Source organism: Priapulus caudatus, unplaced genomic scaffold (genome assembly GCF_000485595.1).
Source record: "Priapulus caudatus unplaced genomic scaffold, Priapulus_caudatus-5.0.1 Scaffold30, whole genome shotgun sequence".
Classification (NCBI taxonomy): Eukaryota; Metazoa; Priapulida; class Priapulimorpha; order Priapulimorphida; family Priapulidae; genus Priapulus; species Priapulus caudatus.
Window position 1 is genome coordinate 46771 of NW_014577091.1, and position 11503 is coordinate 58273.

The 11503-nt window shown below is 43.8% G+C and overlaps 1 protein-coding gene and 1 long non-coding RNA gene across 2 annotated transcripts in view; both read right to left on the reverse strand.

Annotated features, from left to right (window-relative positions):
• Positions 1 to 11503, reverse strand: part of LOC106815902 (enteropeptidase-like) — a 36428-nt gene that overhangs the window by 18890 nt on the left and 6035 nt on the right. The window lies entirely within an intron of this gene.
• LOC106816242 lies at positions 224 to 2554 on the reverse strand. Its single transcript, XR_001394859.1, has 3 exons — positions 2370 to 2554; positions 1840 to 2060; positions 224 to 1670 (listed from the first exon to the last, which is right to left on the reverse strand). It is a non-coding gene; the product is annotated as an uncharacterized LOC106816242 (long non-coding RNA).

Genomic DNA, 11503 nt, shown 5'->3' on the forward strand with positions numbered 1-11503 from the left:
ACACACACACACACACACACACACACACACACACACACACACACACACACACACACACACACACACACACACAGACACACACACACACACACACACAGTTGGTATATAATAGGAATTCAAGCTATATAATAATTTCCACACTTAATACTTGGTAAATGATAACCTCTGACGTATTTTTGATTGCTGAGAAGATCTATCGAAACAACCATACGAACATTAGAAAAACACACTTAATATTTATAGCAAATAATTATAGAAACTATAGTTTTATACAATCACAACGTAGCGATCTATAGTTGGTCACTCAAATTTGGAATGTTTGGTTTTGAACCTCACACCTGGTTAATTTCAATATGCTTCTAATGTTCTAAACCTCCACAGATGCTACCATAACGATACCACCACGAGCGCCTTAAAATTGAATAAGTTGCGTCGCGTTAAGGACAAAACAAACATTGGGTGTTTACATAACTGATCTGCTAGTATATGGGTGATTTTAATACGTTGGATACGCTGCACGCGTTGTCAAGACTACACGTAAGTTTCGCCTTGCAACACGTCACATCATTTCATGCCCTTTGATCAGTTTCCATAATAATAGATTATGATAAATATATTATTATAAACACGCACACATGCATGCACAGACAATATATATCTATAAATAAATAGTTATATATATACAGTTATAAGCGATGAATGATAAAATCGTTAAAAGTAAAACACGCTCAGTTCACCGATTTATACCCCCGTAAATATTTTTTCGCGTACGATACGCGCAATACTATTATTTCATACACAACGTGCTCAAAAAATGTAGTTTTACCATTTTTTATTGTTATTAGAATTAGATTTCCAACATTCATGCGCGCCCTCTAACCGGTAAAATTTTTTGTGGGGGCGTCATTAGTCGCAGGAGGTCTACGAGTCCCCAACATGACCCTAAGTATGTGCGTCCAATGCGTCACATATTCTAAATTGCAAACTCACTTGGTTTGAGAAGCGTGGGTTTGGTTCGTGCATCCGATATGCCGTGTCCGCAAAAAAGAACGGAGCATCGTTCGTCAGTCCCTATATTCATATGTCGAATGTTCGTAGCTCAGTGTGGAGGGGGCTCCCCATTTCACCATCGGGGTATCAGAAAATTGCAATATGAACTCTAAATTACCATTAGATGATGAAGCTAAAATAACTTAAGAGGCACAGCGTTCTCTCAGGCTTCGCGCACACTTCACGACCGCTACAATCACTTAGAAAATGTTTTTTGCTGCACTCAAATATTTCGCGAGTTCATTGGGCAAAACGTGCATTCAATTATCAAATCGCAACCTCATGAGCACAATAGCAGTATCAAATATACTTAATTATATTAAATTAGATATTTCTAATCTAATATAATTAATATATTTAATTAAAATACATATAATTATATATCTTAATGTAATTACACATTATGGTAGTAAACGTAACACGTTTAGAGTAATACGAATATCCGCGCTCAAGTTTCGCCCTTTAATTGTTCTTTAACAACAGATGGCGCTGTCAGGCTAGAACAGCAAACCATAGACTGAACACGTCAGCAGCTGCTAACGACTTGTCGCAGATAGGAAGACATGACGACGATTAGTGAGGACATCGCCGCTCGCCTGCCAACTCTAGCATTGTACAATCTGCGCAGAAATAAAAACCAATATGAGTGTGCACTATTATCTGCTCTTCCCTGATCGATTTTTCAAATTAGTTTGCTGATGATGAGGATGACGGCGACGACGACGACGACGACGAAGATGATTATGCTTATGCTGCTGCTGCTGATGATGATGATAATAATAATAATACCTGATGCCGTGGCCCATCGTCATTCTATCAAGACTCGGGCGGGTAGTACACTTGACCTTGATCAATGATGACCTTAACGCTACCAGAAGGCGAGTCTATTGTGGTTGCCAGTTTCGGCTGCTTTCCAGTGGATTGTTTTTTGTTGCTACTAGGCGACTTAGAGGTCGCGTTGACGTTCTGCTCCCCCAAATTGTTTTTTACGTGTTTGTAGTTATTTGGTCCTGCAAGAAGATTCGTCCATTTAGAAGGTCTATAATCTCTTCATCCTTTCCATAAGTGTATTTAGTTAATAAAAGTGACGAACGTGCGTACGTATACTAAACGCAAAATCACTCGAGATTACTATGTCCATTAAAAATTATTTTTAGCATGACGCCAGCGTCTAGGTATTCTAAAGATTAGGTAAAGTACACGCTTGTTATCGACGTGTATCTTTACGGTAACGCAATGTGGAAATGTTCAACATATGCCCAAGATAATCATTTTCGTAACAACATGCTCTCTAATCCCACCACATCGAAGAAACTTACGGCTATTTCCGCTAGTGTTTCCGGCCGGACGTGACTGGTTGGCTGAGGATCGGACAGCCGGGACTCCCGTCACCGGGCGGCGGCAGCAGCAGCACACGTACACACTGATGGCACCCAGGAGAACAGCGATAGACATGACGACGATGGCGATGATAGTACCTGTTTGTAGGCCATCGTTTGTAGCGAAAGCTGAAATAGTCAAAGAAAGTGCTGCGGCGTGGAAGTAGTCGAGAGATCGATCATGAAGATGAATTGCTATAGTCATCGATTCATGAATATGAAATTAAGGCGTCGTTGCATTTTTGAACTTGGTTAACGATGTAGTAGGATGAGGATATAGTTTATTTAAAATAAATCAGTTTCCCTGAGCACTCTGAAGTGAAACCATGCATTCGGTGCCTTTGTAGAGACACGTACACACGCACACGTACACACGCACACACGCACACGCACACACTCACTCGCGCGCGCGCACGCACAGAAATACATACACACATACGCGCGCACGCACACACATACCCACACAACGCACACACGCACGCGCACGCACGCACGCACACACAACATACGCACGCACGCACGCACGCACGCACGCACGCAAATGCGCGTTTTATGATGGGTATTGGTTGCACTGTACGTTTGCTGTCACGTATTTTTAGTTGGTTTAATTGAACTGTCAACAGCTGTACCTTCATCATTCTCATTAGTAGAATAATGTGCCTGTGTCAAGCCAATTTCGCGCAAATTACAATAAATCGCCCCGTCTCTATAAATAGGACATGGAATTTCCGTACAGAGACTGAATATATCAGCGTATTCATGTTGCTAACTACTGTTGACAAGCCGTGAAATCATTTATCAGGCGCCATATACGCATTTGCGTCTCTTGGCTTAGCACGAATGCAATCACACGTTATGGTGTACGTTTACGAAATTACACCGTGTAACGTAGGGACAGCGCGACGCACACACACACACACACACACACACACACACACACAACACACCAGCACAACCAGCATGCGCACGCACGCAAACGCACGCACGCACAGCGCACGCACAGCACGCAACCACACAACACAACACACACACACACACTACACACAACTAGCTCCATGCTGTGTGCCGGCTTCACCTCCGCCGCTACAGGGACTAATATATTGACGACGCCACAATGCGGAATAGGTCACGCGAATCATTGGGACAGCATAGCCCAGCACCCACAAAATAAACATTCAACACTCAAGTATTTGAGTTAGATTTGGTGCCATTTATCGAACGCAACGAAAGAAAACCAAATGCTCGCATTGGTGGCTACAGCGCTAGCTAAGATTCCCGCCTGCAGTTCCTCAGGAGTTTGGTCGTTCCAGCGATGTGGCGCATAGCCGAGGACGCAGCGATAGATTCAACACGTCACTAACCCGCAAGGGCTATCTGTAATATATGGGAAGTAACTCAGCAGAGCGAGCAATCACGAAAATGCCCAATGACCAAATCCTTTCCTAGGAAATCAAACGATTAAGTGAGTCATCGCTCGTGAACCCGCGCACCAAGCGAAGCTCTGTGTGCGCGCTACACGTTGTTCTCGCCGATAGTGATGCTGTCGTTGTCGTATCAGGTACTACATATATATGTACCAAAGGAACATATATGTATACACAAAGGTACATATACGTATCCACAAAGCGTATCCAGACTTGTACTAGCTAAGAAGTGTACCCTAACCCTAACCCTAACCCTAAACATACCTCATATAAAAATATAAACATAATACAAACAACCTAAAAAACTACCACGGTACATATAATGTAAGTACCTGATACGACAACGACCCTTCGTGCAATAATGATAGATTGTCGTTAACAGCAGTGTAACAAGTGGCTAGTGTGCCCGCAGCGTCTCTGGTGAAAATCCCGCATTTGGTCGTTATATTTATCTCATAAAATTAACCGACTACTGCAGACAAGTAAGAGGCTGGTGTACATTCCCCGAGCCCCCCCTACAACAACACAGCCCCGCCACAGACAACCCATACAACAGCAACACGAAACACGCCCTCCATAATTTAATATATTATATATATAATATATATATATAATAATATATATAATACCTATACTATATATATATGACGGTAGTAGTATAGAATGGTAGGGTTATAAGTATTATATTGGTGTGTTGTGTGTGTGTTGTGTCGTTGAGGTGTACGCGTGCAGTGTGTGTGCGTGAGTGTGTGGATGTGTGTGATTGTGTTGTGGGGTGTGGGTCGTGTGTCTGTGGCGTAGGTGCGTTGTGGTGTGTGTGCCTGGCGTGTGCGCGGTGGGATGAGCGTTTCGTGTGTGCGTGTGTGTGTGTGTTGTGATGTTGTGTGTGGTGTTGTGATGTGAGATGTGGTGTGTGTGTGAGTGTGGTGTTGTGTGGTGGTGTGTGTGTTGTGGTGTATATGTTGTGTGATGTGTGTGTGTGTTGTGTGGTTGTTGACTGTTGTGTGTTGTAGTGTGTGTGTGTCGTGTGTGCTGGATGTTGACATCTGTGGGTGTGTGTTGTGTGCGTGGTGGGTGTGTTGGTGACACTGTGTGATGTCGGTATGTGTGGTGTGTTTGTGTGTTGTGTGTGTGTGTGTATTATGAACTGTGTATGTGTGTGTGTGTGTGTGTGTGTGTGGTGTGTTGTGGTTGTGTGTGTTGACACTCGGTTTGGGGTGTGTGTTTTGTTGTGGTGTGCTGTGGAACACGTTTGTGTGTGTTGGTGTGTGTGTGTGTGTGTGTGTGTGTGTGTATGTGTGTGTGGTGTGTGTGTGTGTGTGTGTGTGTTGTGTGTGTGTTATGTATCGCTGTTTGTGCGTGTGGCGTATGTTGTGTGTTTTAAAAAAAAAAAAAAAAAAAAATTTATTTCTGTGCCTATATATAGTCTTGATGAATGCCATGTCGCGTTACAGAAAATGGGGGAATTCCGTCCATTAAAAATCAGAATAGTCCTCTTAAGGCCGATACCGACACAGCTGGGACGTCATATATATATATATGCACTACCGCAACACGGCACGTCATCCGAATAGTGCCGCTGTCCGACTCTGCTTAAGGCTTTCGATCACGTTCCCGTTCCGCACAGCCGCACATGCGGCTTGTCCTGAACCATCGATACCAACCATCTCAGACATCTTCGCCGGCCTTTTCCACCGGCTCACCTCCAACGCATCTCTCACTCGACCACTACTAGACAAGTTATAGCTACTATACTATGAATATATATATTGACTATAGCTACTAAGAGACGATCGAAGCAAGAACCGACGAGAGCGCAGTAGAGAAGAAGAGAGAAGACCCGACGAGACGGCAGACGAGAGACGATCGAGAGATCGACGACGCAGAAGCGACACTGAAAAAAACAAAAAAACGAGAGAGCAACCAGAGGCCAGGGACGAAGACTACGAGAATAACTATATATACTACGTACTACCTATAACCGTACCGTAGATAGATACGGATTAGATAACCTAGATAATAGATAGAACTAGATAGATAACTAACTAGATAGATAGATAGATAGATAAGATAGATCGATAGATACGATAGTAGCGATAGAATAGATAATAGATACACTACTTTCAACTAAAAAGTTAGTTTTTTTACATAAGTCTTCTAGCTATAGTTCTCTTAGTGTAGATAGATAAAGTTACTTAGCTAACCGCTGCTAACATGCCCGACAACAATTCTACCCCCCAACCTAACCTCCTTAATAATGAATGTGCGTCCCACAAAGGCAAACGATAAACAATTAAATATACTAATTGTTATAATCCAATAAAATTAGTAATGTTGCAGTAGTATAGAATTCAAGCGACAGCTTTACTCACACAATTCCGGCCGCGCCTAGCGTTACTAATTCTCTCCGCTGCGTAACCCGATTACTAATATACTAACTTAAACATATTATGTGATCGTTAATTGACTAGCATGTTATTTGTGCTGTCGTATACCTACTGGAATCAGCGCGTCGCGCTCGAGCCCTAACTAGGCTTAACTGTGCGAGTTTCAATGTCCGCCGCGCAACATATTTACAAGGGGCCTGGCGCGCGCATTACCCTGATCCGTCCGGCCGCGCGACAATTCTCCATCAGAATCACTCCGCGCGGCCCCCCGTAACGCGCTTTATTCAATTCCGCCTTGCCGGAATCCTTTTCAACTCGATCTATATATATTAACCACTATGATTTTATCTATGACATATTCTATCGTTATTATATATAGTAGAGTATATAGACGCTACTGGGCGCAATGTCATTTACACCGCATTAATTCACACAACACGGTTTGCCCATTTACTTACAACACACGGAGGCGAGTGGTCGGCACGGCAGAGGTTTACTACACAACGAATTATTTTACTTTGACATTTGTTATTCTTTTCTGAGCGGGCATGCATAAGCGACGCATGGCATTCATATACTAGTTGCGATTAGTGCGACGAGATAGCGTAAAGCGGTGACATGATTATATGCCTAGTGCTCGCAGTCCAGCGTTTCCCGCCGCTCGAGCGCTCCAGTCCTCGCTAAGGAGATTGATGCAGGTCGCGAGTTCAGTTCTTGCAATAGATGAAGATTTTGCCGTGTCGCAGTTGAAAGTCATCCGAGAAGCATTTTTTGCGGATCTGAAAAACATATTCGAATGTAGTAAAATCTAACGAGGCGCGAGCCGTGCCGAGCTAAAAAAAGAAGCATCGTTACATCTTTTTGCTGGGACAATTCGTATTTTGAAAAGAAAAAGAATTAAAAGGCCGACCGCCAACAACCGTAGCCGGATTTTTAGCAAACGATAAGCGATGAATGCGATGTAAGGGCGGAGTGAAGCGCGTGAAGGGTGCGATGTGGAAGCGATGTAGGGTCGTGCGGCGCACATTCAAGGGGTCTTATTGGGCTGTTCATATTTATGTGCAGCGGTAACGGAATTTTCCTGAGGTTCCGCCGCGCATCATCGCACAAAATCGCGTCAAAGTATAATGATTCAAAATCAAATGGCAATGTGAGTTTGGGAACAATCACGCGCCGAATAAAGTAGAGTAAGAGATTCGTCTGAGCAGAATGTAACAGCGCACACCTAACAATCGGTTTCAGTCGCTTCATTCTTTGTAAAAGGAATCGGGCCTGTGTGCGTGGCCTAAATGAGGGGCTGTATAGTAGCAAATCGGTTCATGGTGCTATTCATCGGTTCAAACTTATGAAAATAGTGGGTTTACAATATACGTAAGGTTCTCTCACTGATATCAGGCAGCGAACAGCAGGACTGAATTTTTTTCCACATCACACTCTCTACGCTAAATTATTGCATAAAATGTATAAGTACATAAGATAGCGATAGAAAGATAGAGAACAAATTGTAGACTCGCCCGACTCCTACATGAAATTTTGGCAATTTCATTGGAACTTCATTTTTTCATGATATATCGTGGTCCCCCCCCCCCCCCGCCTAACTATCATGAATGCACTGTGGGCGAATGTTCACTATCAAAGGTTTAAATCGACATGCAATCGGCTCGCATTTCTTTGGGAATTCATTGGAAAATTTATTGAGAGTGTCCTTGGAATTTCCTTGCAACGATGGGTCGGGCCATAGATATCCCAAACACACTGTAATTGGACACGCAGCAATTCCAATAGTTTAGCGCCCTTTACCAACACATCATAGCTTGCGATATGTTGCGTTTGCGCTAAATGTAGTAGGGAACGGAGAGAGATGATTACATCACAAATGGATTGCTGAGGTTCATGCCAAACCTTATTCGCAAGCGTTACTCGCATAAGCGACACCTTGCGGGAAAAAAATGATCGACGGATGCCAGAGTTGACGCAGAACCACATAACCTAGTAAAATATTTCTCCCGTATACTATAAAGAAAGAAAGAGAGAGAGAGAGAGAGAGAGAGAGAGAGAGAGAGAGAGAGAGAGAGAAGGACTGCAAGTTTGGCAAACGGTTAGATCGACACTCCTAGTTACAGCTGAAAATGCTTCTATTTTTCTGCCGACCAGCGGGAAAAGGAATCATGGCGCTGCGTAACGCTGCCCATCCGGGGCAGACGATCGATGTAATAAGTCGGAGCCGTTCAACATCGACAGCGCAAACCGTTTCATTCAATTTCCCGTCGATTTCGTAGGAGTTTCAGCGCGGCCCGCATTAACAACACCGTGGGAAAATTGCATTGCGTGTTGACAATATCGAAAAACCATTTCCAGTGTTAACCCGTGCCTCGGGCTTTGATCAAATGCGATCGCCGAGCGGACCTCGTTACTTCGTTACGGGGACACGTGAAGGTACTGATTGGAGACTGCTATGCGATCTCATGTAAGCTAATGTCGCGAATCAACCGACTCTCGTGCGAACGTGAGAAGATCGTACAAAAAGACTTTTTGACACTGGAAATATACGAGTTTTATGCGAGTAAAATTTACATATTACGTATTAATTATAACGTTTACAAACATTAACTTCATTTCCTCATCGGTGCTTACTTTTCGGGTCTTATACCATCTTCCAGAAATAAATATTCGTGTACATTTAGCTGTCGTACTGTTATTAACTGATCCTGGCGCTAGCACATCATTCGACATTGTTACCGTTATCGCACCTTGTTCCTATAGTGTGCACTATAATGGAAATGCTATGATAGGTTCCGATGCGTTTCCGTTCGCGTTGGTTTTTACCGTTAATCATTCCATCGAAGGAGATCGCACAGCAACCCTTGTTCTGTAACGTACTATCGACGTTCACAATCTGCTGGATTTTTGTCGTCTTTAGCTATAGCGTCTATTGAGGAGGCGCTGGTGAATCGGTAACAAGATAGTACACGGCGCAATAGTGAGATAGAGTAGATTATAGTGCGAGCTATAGAATCATGATTGTCAATCTTCACTGCAAACCAGAAGGAGTAATAAAATAGAGCTTGCGTCAACGCGTCGACCTGAGACGAGTGCGTCATATGTAAGTACATATAAGACGCGATAGTAAGATTGAGTAGATTGTAGTGCGAAATAGTATCATTATTCTGTGCAAACCAGAAGGAGTAATAAAAGAGAGATTTATGAGTCGACTTGAGACGAGTGCGTCATGCGTTCTGAAGGATTTCATCATGCGTCAGCGCTCATACGTCTTTAGTAACCTAACGCCTGAGGGTTTAATATAATATTAGGATTAAAAGCAGTTTATGCATAATATGCATGTCGATGCTCAATATACTCATCTCGTCCACGCCACCCACAACATTCCCATGCACTCATACATGTAAACAAACACTCTGCCCACACATCTCTCTCTCTCTCTCTCTCTCTCTCTCTCTCTCTCTCTCTCTCTCTCTCTCTCTCTCTCTCTCTCTCCTCTCTCTCTCGTCTCCCTTCTCTCTTCTCTCTCTCTCCTCTCCTCTCTTCTCTCCTGCTCTATCTCTCTTCTCTCTCTCCTCTTGCTCTCTCTCTCTTCTCTCTCCCTCTCTCTCTCTCTCTCTCTCCTTCTCTCTCTCTCTCTCTCTCTCTCTCTCTCTCTCTCTCTCGCTGGATCGAACACGCCCATCGCTATAGCCAGCATGGATTTGCGTAATTAATATTAGCTAGCTGGAACGAACATCGGCCGTGACGCAGGACACGACAGCGGTAAGTACACAGGGACACTCTAACGTGCATACTGCGCCGTTATTACGAAGGCAGTTTACCCGCGCGCGCCGCCATGGGAGACGCGGGAACAACGCAGGACAGGCAGGAGACAGCGCGCGAAGCCAGAGCGTGATTCGCGTCATGTTTTATTCATGAACGCGTTCACATCCTGCGTAGCGGCGGTGACCGCCGAATTTATGCGTTAAGGGGTGGACACGTATACTAGCCGATTTTTCGTGCAGGCTGCCGGCCGACTCGACCGCACGAAAAAGCAGCTAGTGTGTCCAGTGTCTCGGTCGCAGTCGCGGTCGATTTTCGAGCCGACCGGCTGAGCCGGCCGTATCAAACATGTTTGATAATTATTTGAGCCGGCCGGCGGCAATCGCCTAGTGTGCCCGGGTCTGCGATTGAGCCGGCCGATTGTACAATTCATCAGCCAATCAGCGTGCTGAAAATCCACAGAGTCGCACGGCTCAGCCGCGTAGTGTGTCCGCAGAGCTCCAGGCTCAGCCGGCCGGCTCGACCGCACGAAAAATCGGCTAGTGTGTCCACCCCTTTAGCGGCACCTCGACAATGGCGGACAGCAAACACTGGGGGACGCCGCCGCGAGGAGGCAAACATCGAGGTAGTATAGGTGCTGTTCATGTCGGAGGACCGCATTGCGGTGGTTTGTAGCTTACTACATCGTGTCTATATTGTGTAGGTGCATAGTAGCCCAAAATAAAGGTCTGTGCTTTTGGTTATATGACAGAGTATATAATTAGTAATAATTAATAATAATTGGTTATATTAGATGAAATAAACGGAAAAGTTCGTATATATATATATATATATATATATATATATATATATATATATATAGCTTGGAGCTATATTGTTTTGCTATTATTGTTTTGCTGCGTATACGTGTGTGGGCGTGCGTGCGTGTGTGCGTGCGTGTATGCATGGTCAACTGGCCATCGTACTCAGAAATAATCATTTTTACTGCGGTAGAAATAATTCAACCGCGGTTAAATTATGTGTGACAAGGTCCCTGATTAGGTAAAAAGGAAAGAATTTTACCGCAGTTAAAATATTTTTACCACGGTAAAAATAATTTATCCGCAGTTAAATTATGTGTGACAATGCCCCTGAATGAGTAAAAAGGAATATAATTTAACCGTGGTAAATTTATAGCCTTTTTATTCAATCAGAAGCCTTGTTACACATAATTTAACCGCGAATAAATTATTCTTACCGCGGTTAAATTATGTGGAACAAGGCCTCTGATTAGGTAAAAGTGGTATAATTTAACCGCGGTAAATTATTTTTACCGGTAAAAATAATTATTTCTGAGTACTAGCTATGGCCAACCTGCGACCACAATATTGTGTGTGTGTGTGTGTGTGTGTGTGTGTGTGTGTGTGTGTGTGTGTGTGTGTGTGTGTGTGTGTGTGTGTGTGTGTGTGTGTGTGTGTGTGTGTGTGTGTGTGTGTGTGTGTCGTCTCTCTCTCTCGTC